Genomic DNA, 7014 nt, shown 5'->3' with positions numbered 1-7014 from the left:
TTGATAGTGAGAAAACCAGCACTAGAAAACATACTTGGCAAATATTTCATGATGAGGAAATGAAAAACAACAATGAAAATCAGCAGAGGGAGGTAGTATGCTGAAGGAAAAACTAATCAAAGTAGAAAATCAAGTCAATTTAAATAACAAAAATAAACAAATATAGCTGGGAATACAAACCATGTATCTCAAATAACCCTGAATTTAATGGATTAAACTCACCAATCAAAAGACATAGGCTAGCAGACTGGATTTTAAAAAAAAAATCCCACAATATGCTGCTTACAGGAGACTCATCTGATAAGAAAAGGCATACACAGACTGAAGGTGAAAGGTTGTGAAAAATCATACCACTCACATGGACTGTGGAAGAAAGCAGGGGTTTCCATCCTCATATCAAATAAAGTAGACTTCAGGCCAAAGTTAATCAAAAGGGATAAAGATGAACATTATATACTGCTCAAGAGAACCCATACACTGACATGACATAACAATCATGAATATATATGCCACAAACAATGGAGTAGCTAGTTCATCAAACAAATTCTTCCCAAGTTCAAGAGTCAAATTGATCACAGCATAATAATCTTGGGTGACTTTAACACACCTCACTCACCACTGGATAAATCCTCCAAGCAAAAATTCAATTAAAAAAATATAGATCTCAAAAATACAATCAATAACTTTGACTTAAGTGAAACATATAGAATATTTCAACCTGTATCAAGCAGACACATTTTCTTCTCAGCAGCATATGGATCCTTCTCAAAAATAGACCATGTACCATGCCACAGGACAACTTTTATCAAATAAAAAAGAGTACTACCATGCATTTTATCAGATCATAATGGAATAAAACTGGAAATCAATGACAAAATAAAGAATAAAAAATTCTGCATCACAGGGAGACAGAACATTATGCTACTGAACCAACTATGGGTTGCAGAAGACATCAAGGAGGAGATTAAAAAATTCTTAGAGGTAAATGAGAACATAGACACAACATGTCAAAATCTCTGGGACTCTATGTAATAGTACTAAGAGGAAAATTCATTGCATAGAGCTTCTTCCTTAAGAGAAGAAAAAGTCAACAAGTAAATTACCTAATTACCTCACACTACATCTCATAGCCCTAGAAAAAGAATAACCAATCAGCAGCAAAAGCAGTATAAGGCAAGAAATAATTTAAATCAGAGCTGAAATCAATAAAATCAAAACAAAAGAAACAATTGAAAAAATTGACAAAAAACAAAAGTTCTTCTTTGAAAAAAATAAATAAAATTGGCAGACCCTTAGCCATGCTAAATAAGAGAAGAAGAGAGGAAGAACTCAAATTACCAGCATAAGTGATGAAAAAGGCAATATCACAACAGACACTACAGAAATAAAGAAGATAATTAGAAATTATTTTGAAACCTTATCCTCTAATAAAATAGAAGATAGTGAAGGTATCAATAAATTCCTTACGTCTTATGATCTACCCAGATTGTGTCAGGAAGATAAACACAACTTAAACAGACCAATATCAAGTGAGGAAATAGAAGAAGCCATCAAAAGATTATCAACCAAGAAAAGCCCAGGACTGGATGGACACACAGCTGAGTTCTACACAACCTTTAAAGAAGAACTAATACCAATACTCTTCAATTTATTTCAGGAAATAGAAAAAGGAGTACTTCCAAACTCATTCTATGAGGCCAATATCACCCTGATTCCAAACCAGACAAAGACAGTTCAAAGAAAGAAAACTTCAGACCAATATCTCTAATAAATATAGATGCAAAAGTACTCAAAAAATTCTGGCAAATCAAATACAAAAACATATCAAAAATATTGTGCACCATGATCAAGTAGGATTCATCCCAGAGATGCTAGGTTGTTTCAACATACGGAAATCAATAAATGTAATTCATCCCATCAATAGACTGAAAGATAAGAATCATATGATCATCTTGATAGATGCAGAAAAAGCATTTGACAAATTACAGCACCCCCTTATGTTCAAACACTAGAAAAACTAGGGATAATAGGAACATATCTCTAGAAAAAATTAGGGATAACAGGAATATATCTCAACATTGTAAAGGCTATCTATGCTAAGCCTCAGGCAAACATCATTCTAAACGGAGAAAAATTGAAGGAATTCCCTCTACAATATGTAACAAGACAGGTATGCCCTCTCTCACCACTTCTATTCAACATAGTTCTTGAAGCACTGGTCAGAGCAATTAGACAGATAAAGAAATTAAAGGAATAAGTATAGGGAAAAAAGAACTTAAACTAGCACTATTTGCTGATGATATGATTCTATACCTAGAAGACCCAAAAAACTCCACCAGAAAATTTCTAGAAATAGGAAATGAATTCAGCAGAGTAGCAGGATATAAAATCAACACCCATAAATCAAAGGCATTTCTGTATATCAGTGACAAATCCTATGGGAAGGAAATGAGGAAAACAACTCCATTCACAATACCCTGAAAAAAATAAGATATTGGGAATCAACTTAACAAAACAGGTGAAAGATCTATACAAGGAAAACTACAGAACCCTAAAGAAAGAAATCAAAGAAGACCTTAGAATATAGAAAGATCTACCTTGCTCATGGATTGGCAGAATTAATATTATCAAAATGACCATACTACCAAAAGCACTATACACATCTAATGTAATTCTAATCAAAATCCCAATGGCATTCCTTATAGAAATAGAAAAAGCAATAATAAAATTCATCTGGAAAAAATAAGAGACCCAGAATAGCTAAAGCAATTCTAAACAGAAAGAGTGAAGCAGGTGGTATCGCTATACCAGACCTTAAACTATACTATAGAGCAATAGTAACAAAAACAGCATGGTATTGGTACCAAAACAGGCCAGAAGACCAATGGTACAGAATAGAGGCATAGATACTAACCCACAAAATTACAATTATCTTACATTAGACAAAGGTGCCAAAAACATGCACTACAGAAAAGATACCATCTTCAACAAATGGTGCTGGGAAAATTGGAAATCTATATGCAACAAAATGAAATTGAGCCCCTATCTTTCACCATTCACAAAATTTAACTCAAAATGAATAAAGGACCTAGAAATTAAACCAGAGACTCTGTGCCTAATAGAAGAAAAAGTAGGCCCTAATCTTCATCATGTGGGATTAGGCTCCAACTTCCTTAATTAGACTCCTATAGCACAAGAATTAAAACCAATAATCAATGAATGGGATGGAATCAAGTTTTTCTCAGCAAAGAAACAGTCTGTAAGGTGAATAGGGAGCCTACATCCTGGAGCAAATTTTTACCCCTCACACATCAGAGAGAGCACTAAGCTCTAGGGTATATAAAGAACTCAAGAAGCTAAGCACCAAATAACCAAATAACTCAATAAAACAAATAGGCTAAGGACCTAAACAGACACTTCTCAGAAGACAATCAATCAATAAATATTTTATTCCCCATCAGAGGTCAAGTCTGATATGAATATGGTTGCACTGGCTGCCTCATCACCTGAACTTCAGGGCAAAGAGACCATAGCATCCTGGTCAGCTCCCCAAGCTAAAGACTGGCAGGAACTTCTGTTTTTATAGAGACCTTTTTCTAGGAACATGCTGTTGTGAATGACTCTGAGGACAGAGGACAAGAGATTTCTCACTCAAAGGAGAGCCAGTAGATTCAGTTGAGCCTGTAGTAGTAGTAGTAGTAGCAGAGAAAGCCAGAGACTAGGCCTGAGCAAAGCTGCTGGGTGTTGGCTCTCCTGAAAGATGGTAAAGGGTTCTTGTCTTGTTTCCACACGAACCTGGAGCACTGTGGGAGCATCAAGGCTGTCATCATAATACTGACAGTAATAGTCAGCCTGATCCTCAGGCTGGAGCCCAGTGATGGTCAGTGAAGCAGAGTTGCCAGACTTGGAGCCAGAGAAGGAATCAGGGCCCCTGAGTATTGATCACTGTTATCATAGATGAAGAGTTTAGGAGCTGTTTCTGGGAGTTGTTGGTACCAGTTCACATAATTGCCACCAATATTTGTGCTGGTTCCAGTGCAGGAGAAGGTGACCATCTCTCCTGAAGTCGCAGACAGTGAGGGCTGCTGAGTCAGCACAGACTGGGCCCAGGACCCTGGAAGTGAGAGAAACACAGAGAGGATGAGTTTTGTCTAGAAACAATAATAGAATCAGGACCTATATCAGAGCACTCCCAGACCCTATCCCCCCTCCATATCATGTCACCTGGGCACTGAATAAGGAATGTGAGGAGGACACAGGACCAGGCCATGCTGAAGGTCATACTATGCCCTGCCTCCTGTTCCCAATGCTGAGGAGAAATTCCCCCAAGTCTCTCCCTTTATACTCTGAGAAGAAGAGGGTATATTCATGCAAATTAGGTTCCTTGCACCCTCAACTCTGGTTCAATGCCTGTACATAAAGGTGCCAAGTGTGTGTGCAGGGGTGGAGTTGGGTTGAGTCAGGGGTGTGTGAGGTCACAGATGTGACCCCCTAACAAGAGAGCATCAGTCAGGGCCAGGTGGCTCATTACAGTTCTGGTTCCTTCCTGGCCCCTCTTAACTGGTCTGTAGTGCCCCTTGTTGTTTATGCACATTATCATATGACATTGTGGTCAGACCCCCTGAAACACTCGTATGTCCCCACTACATCCCCACTGCCTCTGCCTATGTGCCACAAAAATGAGCCCCATTGTGTGACCTCCTCATTACCTCAGGAAGGCCTTCTTGCATCCCTCAGATTCCACATGGTTAATTTATGCATAGTTAACTTGACTCTTGCTTGATCAGGACTAAGATGGTGTCTTTGATGTAAATTCTTCTCATCAGGATTAAGCAGGTGAACATAAAGTTTATGGTTTAATTAGCTTGTGAATACCATCTAGTTTACCCACAAAATAAAAAATTTGTTCCAATAATCTCTTCACCCTTGATTTAGCAAGGATCTCAGCAACAAATCATATGAGTAGCCATTTGATGCTAGAAGATACTTGAATGAATGATTTTAAACTTTCTCAGTTCACATATTTGCAACCCTTAATTTGAGCAAGTGAGACTGAAAGTTGTGACTATGAATCAATCCCAGCCATGTAGCATTTCAGCCACCATTGGCTATATGGAATTCCACAGGGACAGGAGACCCTGAAAGGACTCAATTTGTAGGACTCATAAATGTTTTCAGTCATGGATGAAAATGCATTGTCCTCTTCACAGTGACATATGCTGATAGTGTGGGTATGAATATCAGTTTTGTTCAATATGTTTCAGTGGGATCTCTCAAGGGTTCCATGTTTCCTGATGAGGAAGTAAATCATATTATAATTTTTAAAAACTTTTTATTTCTTTTTATATTATTTTTAATTTGTTCTTATTAGTTATAGATGACAGTAGAATATATTTTCACATATTTTACATATATGGACTATAACTTCATATTCTTCTGTTTTCACAGGGTGTATAATTACATTGGTCATTTATTCATATGTACACACAGAAAACTATGTCTGATTCATTCTACTCTTTCCTATTCCCATTCTCCATTCTTTCCCTTCATTCCCCTTTGTGTAATCCTAAGTATTTCTATTTTCCCTCATCCCCTGCCCTTATTTTGAGTTATATCACAGAGAACATTTAGCCTTTGGATTTTAGAATTGACTTTTTCACTTAATATGATAGTCTTCACTTTCATCCATTTATCCGTAAATGCTACAATTCCCTTCTCTCTATGACTGAGTAATATTCTATTGTGTATATATACCACCTTTTCATTATCCATTTATCTGTTTAGGGGCACATAGGCTGTTTCCGTAGTTTATATATTGTGAGTTGAACTGCTATAAACATTGATATGGATGCATCATTATAGTATATTGATTTTAAGACATTAGGGTATAAACAGAGGAGTGGGATAGCTGAGTCAAATTGTTGGTTCCATTCCAAGTTTTCTGAAAAATCTCCATACAGCTTTCCAGAGTAGTTGCACAAATTTGCAGATCCAGCATCAATCTATGAGTGTACCTTTCCCCACATCCTCATCAACATTGATTCTTATTTGTATTCTTGATAATTGCCTTTGTGGCTAGAGTGAGATGAAAACTCAGTGTAGTTTTAATTTGATTTTCTCTAACTGCTACTGATGTTGAATATATTTTTTCATAATTTTGATATTTCCCAAGTCAACAAGTGCCATACTACAGCCTAGAAACTTCCATACTTTGGAATGTAACTCATCACATAGTAGGTTGCTACTTTTCAACTCCAGCACAATTTGTAATTAAATCTACACAGGATTAAAAATTGACTAATTATGTTTATTTCTGTGATAAGATAAATTGTGTACATTGTGTAATCTATTTTTATATTTCTGAAAGCAATAACAAAATTTTTTATAGTAACTTACATTTTATGATTAATAGAATATTTTAAAACGACTATACTAGAATGTGTGCATTATCAAGTCATTCAAATTTTAAAACTTTAATATATTGAATTTTAATCATTATTTCCTCCTTCAATTCTTCATTCCTTTCTTTCTTATTTCTTCTTCTGGTGAGGAATAGTCAATGTGTGTCTCCTTGTGCTTTTCTGTAGTTTTAATGAAAATTTATTTTTCCACTTTCACATAGCTCTCTTAAGTAAAAAGACTGTTGATTTCTTACAGATTCTTCATTTCCACAGATCAAGCTCCACTTGCCTTTCAATTCAGAAAGAGCAAGAAAAAGAATTCTTTCCTACTCCACTGCAGAGCAGGAAGCTTAATTCTCCTCTTCTTCATGAGTGTACCCAAATCCACCAGCACATACAGAATTCTTTTTATTATCTTTTATCTAATTTTATCTCCAAAATTAACCATAAATATTTGAACCCTTTATACCCAGCAACGTGAAACAAACTGTATAAAATGACCAATATTTCAGGAAGAAAATAATCATATGATGATGAAACTGAAAATCATTGTGACCACTCTGGAAAGCAGTATAGATATTCCTCACAAAACTTGGAATGGAACCACCATTTA

The 7014-nt window shown here is 36.0% G+C and overlaps 1 pseudogene; it reads right to left on the bottom strand.

The window, feature by feature from the left end:
* Positions 1–3795: 3795 nt before the first annotated feature.
* On the bottom strand, positions 3796–4270 carry LOC124100580 (immunoglobulin lambda variable 1-40-like; annotated as a pseudogene).
* Positions 4271–7014: the final 2744 nt, after the last annotated feature.

Source organism: Marmota monax, unplaced genomic scaffold (assembly GCF_021218885.2).
Source record: "Marmota monax isolate L192 unplaced genomic scaffold, Marmota_monax_Labrador192_F-V1.1 WCK01_AAM20220418_F8-fsc00973, whole genome shotgun sequence".
Lineage (NCBI taxonomy): Eukaryota > Metazoa > Chordata > Mammalia > Rodentia > Sciuridae > Marmota > Marmota monax.
This window is presented reverse-complemented; position numbering and strand designations above follow the sequence as displayed.